General features: G+C 39.2%; 1 long non-coding RNA gene across 1 annotated transcript; it reads right to left on the bottom strand.

Annotated features, from left to right (window-relative positions):
- Positions 1 to 1,696: 1,696 nt before the first annotated feature.
- LOC143643387 (uncharacterized) lies at positions 1,697 to 6,700 on the bottom strand. The gene is made up of 3 exons (XR_013156249.1): positions 6,595 to 6,700; positions 3,675 to 3,853; positions 1,697 to 1,931 (listed from the first exon to the last, which is right to left on the bottom strand). It is a non-coding gene; the product is annotated as an uncharacterized LOC143643387 (long non-coding RNA).
- Positions 6,701 to 7,222: the final 522 nt, after the last annotated feature.

The raw sequence follows: 7,222 nt of genomic DNA, 5'->3' as shown, positions 1-7,222 counted from the left end.
GCAGACATATTTCAAACAGTCAAGAGGTTATCCTGGAGGTTATTCTCATGCATTAATATAGATATCCTTTTTAGTTTATGGTGTATTGGTGTGGCTGGAGGGAAGTATCTGAAACTGTTGAACTGTGTTGCAGTAGCCTTGATTCTTTCTTTTTTTTTATTGGAAAGAATAAACCCATAGATGTCAAAATTTGATGTACTCATTTGTCTTTTTTTCTTACTTATCTGTCCATAAACTGAATAAAAGGAGTGTCAATCAAAAGGTTTGCACAATCACATGGTCACACCTTAAAAGCTCTATAGTTATTCAGTCATCTACAAGAATCAAGGCTATTGGGTTGCAGTTCAACAATTTCAGGTATTTTCCTCTAGCTACTCCAATACACCAAGAAATAAGAGGGGATATCTATATATTGCATAAGAATAACTTCCAGAATGACCTCTTGGCTTTATCTGAAATCTTTGGCCACTGAAACTTTATTTTGTTTCATTTCTCTTCCCCTTTTTGTTAAGAAGTCTTCCTCTATCCCATGATGCTGGGTCCTGACTCATCTCTGGGAGTCATATCCCATTTTTCCAGGGAGAATTATACTGGGAGTCATTTCCCACATGGGGGGTGGGCAGTGATTTCACCTGCAGAATTGGCTGAGCATGAGAGCAACATCTGAGCAACAAAAGCGGTTCTCTGGGGATGACATTTAGGCATAATCATAAGTAAGCTTACTTTTCCTTTGCAGGAATAACTTTCATAAGGGCAAGCCTCAAGATTGAAGACCTAGTCCATCAAATTGGAAGTCTTCAATGCTTGTGAGAATATCAGGTTTTCCCCAGAAGGGGGAGCTTAATATTCCCAACTTTTCCTCAGGCCCTCAAGGGGACTTGCAAATAATTTTCAATCTCTGCCCACATCACTCTGACATATATTAGTGCATCCCGCCAACCTGTATAAACCAACAAGATCTCACCTCCCTATTTAATGTGTCATGTAATTATGAATAAGCTGACCATAAAATTAGATTAAATAGTGCATTACTGAAAACATAAATTTCATATCAAATAAACTTCTCTTCCTTTGGTTATTCTTGAAGATTACTATATAATGTTATAGCTTTTACAATGTAGCCATGTGATTGGGAAAAATCTGTGGCTGATGCTCCCTTTATGCAGGGTATGGATGGATGAGTTAAAAATAAGGACAAAAAATATAAATAATAGGGGGCAGATAAGGAGTAAAAAAATTGGGTGGTCAATGAGAGGGAGGGTAAGGGGTATGGGATGTATGGTGTTTTTTTTCTGTTTTCTTTTCATTTCTTTTGCTGGAGTGATATAAATGTTCTAAAAATTATTATGGCAATGAATACACAACTATGTGATGATATTGTGAGCCATTGGTTGTATACTTTGGATGGACTATATGGTACATGGAGATATCTCAATAAAACCATTTTTAAAAAAAGGAAGAATGAGCAAAGCCAGAGTGCTGGCAAATCCTGACCTTGTCACTCACCAGTCACATGACCTTGGATAAGTTATCTAATGCTTCTGTGCCTCGGTTTCCTAATTATAAAATAATATAATAGTAACTACTACATGGGTTTGTTGTGATTATTAAATAAGTTAATATTTGTAAAGTACATAGAACGATGTCTGGCACATACTAAATGCTTTATAACTATTAAATAGACAGGAGAGATCTTCATTAAAAAATGGAAAGGACAGCATCAAACATGAAGCATAATAACTGCAATACAGTGTGGTAAATAAAATAGCAGCGAAATGTGCAAAGCACACAGGTGGCCCAAAGACCTTTACGGTTAGCTCTGCTTTGGTTGATCAGCAATGACGTCCTTGAGAAGATGCATTTGAACTGATTTTCCCAAGGCCTGAGGTGAAGTGGGGTAGAGAAGAGGATTGGAACATAGAGAATGGCACCTGCAAAGACACAGAAACAAGGTCACACAGTATTTCCCAGGAAATGAGATACCCCAACCCCAACAAGGAAATTTTCTTTCATTCCCCTCATATTTGCATGACACTTTCCACTTCTCTAAGCGGATAACAATGGGCCTCTCCCACAAAGCCTGATAAACTGTTTCAATTGCCAAAACATGTGAGAGCTTGTCCCTGCTCTGACCTGGTCAGCCATGTGGCATGCATAAGTCTCTTTTCCCTCTGACTTTAGTGGCTAATGATTCCCTGAGATATCCCCAGCTTCACTTCTAAATTTTAAAAGCAAATGTCATATTTTAGTAGATTTGAAGATGAAGCCCAGAGATGAATGACTGCACAGGTAATTAGCAGCAGAGAGTAGAATCCTACTCTTTTCACCATCCTGAGGCCATCCACTTAGGATACATATATTATGCTGGAAATCCTCTGTCCACCTGCCTAGATCCACCCTGCACTCTGCTCCACTCTGCTCTCCCCTGGGAGGCTGATGTCTATGGATTGTAGCAACCAGGCTCTCCCGCCCCTGACTTCCATTTGGATTCAGACAATGGGAGGCATGGAAAGATCAGAGGATGGAGAGAGGCAGAAGTCACAGTATTTACACCCTTGGCTCTCTTCCTGCTGGAAACAGTCCTCTACCAAAGGTCACAGCATTTCTCAAATGGCCTCCTATGGCTGAAGTAGCAGCTACCATTCAGACTACTATAAAGATGGAGCTATACCTACCATCCCCGATGCTTTAGAGCAAGTGTGCTAATGGCGCCCCATGATTGCCAGCCTAAGCTGTCATATTGGTTTCCAATGGCTGCTGCAGAAAATTACCACAAACTGAGCGCCTTAATAGAAATTTATTCTCTCACAGTTCTGGAGGTCAGACATCCAAAATCAGGGTGTCAGCAGGCCTCCTACCTGTGGAGGCTCTATGGGAGAAGGTGTGCCTGGCCTCCCCAGCTTCCTTGACTTGTGACCACACCATGCCCATCTCTGCCAATGTGATCACAGTGCCCCCTCCTCTTCTGCCTGTGTTACAACCCTTTGCCTCTTATAAGGACACTTGTGACAGTACTTAATATGCACCTCGATAACCCCAGATAATCTCCTCATCGCAAAATCTTATCATATGGCATATGTGTTCGGGGGCCACTTTTCAGCCCAAACCCATCTCTTGTTGGTTTGCCTTAACTGTGCTGGCCCTTTTAAAATAGTGCCTACATTAAACTCTCTTCAATCATCCCACCTGGTTGCGCCATCTTTTTGACCCATTCTGATACCAATAGTTTTTGATTACCCATATGGCATACAAGGGAACCTGTATATAAGAAGCCACAGCATAAAAAATATTTCAGTTACCCAGTAAATAATAAATTCAAAATACTAATTTTCTATTTAAAAACATAGAGGTCACATGGAGTAGAAAATAAAATTAACATGAATTTTATAGATAAAATGTATGGTCTGAAGGAAATTTATTTCCACTCAATGTCATCTTTAGCTATACTCTCTGATTCTCTCATCTGGCCACTGGGACAAGTTCATTTGTTTTTGCTCTAACATAGAAGAGTTTTAGAAACACTAAATTCTTTTAATAGTTACCACAGCTTTATGTTTTGATTTGTTTTCTGTTTTTAGTGCTCAGTCTCTAGGTTTGAAGAATATTACCCCAAAATGCAGAGGGTTTGTATAACTCTGATCCTACTCGATTGACAGCTATAAAACTCATCTTACCTGTTTCTGCAGTTCCCCATCTGTGCAGTGGTAAGAGGATCAGGTAGTGGAATGAGGATGTGTCAGTTGGGTTAATGAGATTTGCAGTATGGGACCATGTTGCAATCCTTCATTAAAAGAAGTCTGGATGAGTACTCATTCCATCATCATGGACTTAACTCTGGTCTCCACTGATGGCTCTGGGTAACGAGTAAAAGGCAATTGCAAAGGACTTAAAATTTAGCAGACTGATAACAAACAGGGTATATCTTTGCAAAACCCAAACCTTTAGATTAGCCTCCATACCAAGAACCCATTACAGAAGAAATAGAAACAATGTTAGAATGCTGCCTCAGAGAAGCCCACTGTCTAATTTTGCCATCCTCAACGCTTTGCTTTTTGTCATTTTTCACGTGAAGTTCATTGGCAAATGCTGTAAGCTCTATGTAAACAGGATTCCAGCATCTAGCTGCTTCTCACTAACTCCCTCTAAAGCCATCCTGGTTCATCATTTCTCACATGGATGATTACAAAGCCTCTTAACAGAATGTCTCCTTCCATCCTTTCTCCTATAGTCTAGTCCCAAACGAACCAAGGAGGTCTTTTTAAAACATGAGTCAGGTCATGTTATTCCTCTGATGAAATCTTCCAGTGGCTTCCCATGGCACTCGGTAAAAGCCAAAAACTCAATAACGGCTTTCAAGGTTTTCAATCAGTATTACTCAATGTAGAAGGGGTTGGATACTACAATGAAAGGGGTCTTTTGTAAACTTCTCCAGGAGGTTTGCTGTCATCCTCAGTGGCACTGTCCTCCATCAAGGAAAGTCTGCCAGATATCCTGTGATGAACTGACAGCACCATGCAGTAAAGAATCTTCTTAGTTCCTGCATAATTTTCTGGTGTTCCTTCTGAAAGGTAATATGTATCACTTCATCTGGAACTTTATCAAGTTAGTGAATTAAGCCTCAGTTTCTTCAACTGTAAAATGGGATAATCAAAGTACAGATCCCATTGGAATTGGCTGAGATCTTATGAAGGGATGGCCCAGCAGCAAGAGGACTGCTTAAATGAGCCAAGCCAATGTATTTACAACACATGGAGCAGCGTTAAGCATTAAATAAGTGCTTGTTATTGTGTTATCTAAAAAAGAGATAATTCTTTGAAATGTATAGTTTCCTACATTTTCTGTAATCAGACTATGACAGAATTTCTCCTTATATTTGAATCAAATGCCTTCTGGTGACAATATGAAAATTTATATATTTCTTCTTGAATCAGTTTATTTATAGTCGAAGAAACTGAGGTTTAATTCACTTGCTTAAGGTCACCTGGCCAAGAAGATATGGAGTCTAATAGTTTTTCTGTTTTAACTGTGTGCAATATATAACAACTATTCATTGTCTTTCTTCTATACTCTCAAAACAATCTCTGCAAACTTATATTACTGCTCTTAACAGCAGTATATGGCAACTGTGGATGTGTCCCTCTCTCCAACCACACATGAGAGGAGGGAAACTTCTTACTCATGTCATACCCAGTCCCTAACACAGAAAGTCAAACTCAGGTGGCAATATGTAAGCACATGTTAATGTTGATCAAATTAACCATTTACCTTTGCTTAAACTGTAGCAGAATCCTAAGGAAGATGGGAACGGGGTTTAACTGAAAGCAGAATGAACAGTAAGAACAAAACAAAGTTAATATCTTCACCACAGTCTTGACATACATGAAACTGATTGGCTTAACGCCATGGATTCTGACCCCAGCCACCTCAACATTATTTGATGGAAATTAAGAAAGGAACATTAGCCCCAGAAAAAGGGAGCAACAGAGAAGCCTCTTGGGGCTAGTAAATACATGCTGCTAAGGGACAAATACATGCTGCAAAAGGATACCTCATGTTCTGACAAACTCTGCTCTGACTGCTACTCAGAACATTCCAAGACTGGCAGCTACAGACCTGGAGTTTATCTAAGTTTAAATCTGGAGTACCCATACGCCCTCCATGAGTTAGCTGCTGCCTCACACTGTTGTGACCCATGATGTGAAAGGAACAAATCACCTTTTGTTTGAAGGTGTCTGTTACATTTGGTTCAGGGGCTCTTTACAAAATTTTGATTGTCTAGCAATCATAATCATTTTCTCTTCTCCTCAAGCCCCACCACTCTCCTATTAAAACCATCAACTCAGGAAATCACCAGCAGTTTGATAAATATTTGAAAGAAAACTCAAAGCTGATACCATATTTATTTACTTCTAAGACCAGTACAATCTAGAAAAATAAACACTCTAAGAAGCCTTTCTCTGAAAGAGATTTCAACCTTTCATGCTGCAAAGAAATGGATTTATTCACTTGTTATATTATGTATAAAAATATACTTAGCACTTGCTACATGCCAGTTAACGTATGAAGCCCTTGCATGTGGGGCTTGCAGTCTAGAGGGAGACAAAATTTCAAAAGTACTTAAATTATAACGTAATAAGGACTTTTTAAAAGGATGAAGCAAGTTCTGTGGTAGAACAGAGAAAAAGACAATTCATGTTGCCTTGGTTGGAGGAGTGAAGGCTTCACGGAGACATTTTATGAGCTATAATATAAAGGACAGCTAGAATTTTGGTTAGTAGACAGGAGAGGGAAATACTTATTCCATATGTTCTAGTATCTAGACACCAACTGAATAATAGTAAGAGCTAATTTTTGTTGAACAGAGTCCATGTGCCACACACTGTGCTAAGGCCTTTACATGCAGTATCTCATTTAACCCTCCAACAACTTCCTATGACAAATATTTTGATGCATTAAAGAAATGCCTTTTGAATACATACTATACGGCAGATATCATTGCTCACTCCTTCTCCAAAGATGGAGAAGCTGAGGCTTAGAGAATCAACAGAGCTGGGATTGAACAACTTGCTGTCTGATACCAAAGCACTACATTACCTCCCACAGTGAACGATGCTAGAACTGGGTTGTCCAACGTGGCAGCCACTGACCATATGTGGCCACTGAATACTTGAAATGAGACTGGACTGAATTGAGATGTGCTATAAGTGAAAAATGCGCTGGGTATTAAAAGACTTCATATCAAAAAAAGAGAATTTAAAATATCTGTAATAATTTTGCATGTCACCTGTTAAAACGATAATAATTTGGATGGGTTGGCTTACACAAAGATATTATTAAAATTATTTTCATCCGTTCTTTTATTTTTATTACTATCCCTATTAGAAAACTTACAATTACCAATGTGGCTTGCCTTCTATTTTTATTAGAGAATGGCTGCTCTAGAGATAACAAAGATGAGTAGAGCGGCAGCCTCATTGTGGTTCTAGTGGGGGATGGAGCTGTCACGTCAGTACAATTGAAGGCAGCATGTGGTAATAACTGCCGAAGGGGGGCACAAATAGTGTCATTTGACAGTTCAGCGGAGACGGATCTCTTCCTACTGAGAAAATTGGATATCTCTAGTGACTAAGCTACAACTGAATTTTCACAGAATTCCGAATCTGAGTATTTCTTCTAACCCATGGGCTCTCGTGGAAATATGAAGGATCCCTGAAGCCCAAAG

This window comes from Tamandua tetradactyla, chromosome 8 (genome assembly GCF_023851605.1).
Source record: "Tamandua tetradactyla isolate mTamTet1 chromosome 8, mTamTet1.pri, whole genome shotgun sequence".
Classification (NCBI taxonomy): domain Eukaryota; kingdom Metazoa; phylum Chordata; class Mammalia; order Pilosa; family Myrmecophagidae; genus Tamandua; species Tamandua tetradactyla.
The sequence above is the reverse complement of the archived record's forward strand: the minus strand, read 5'-3'. Positions and strand labels throughout refer to the sequence as shown.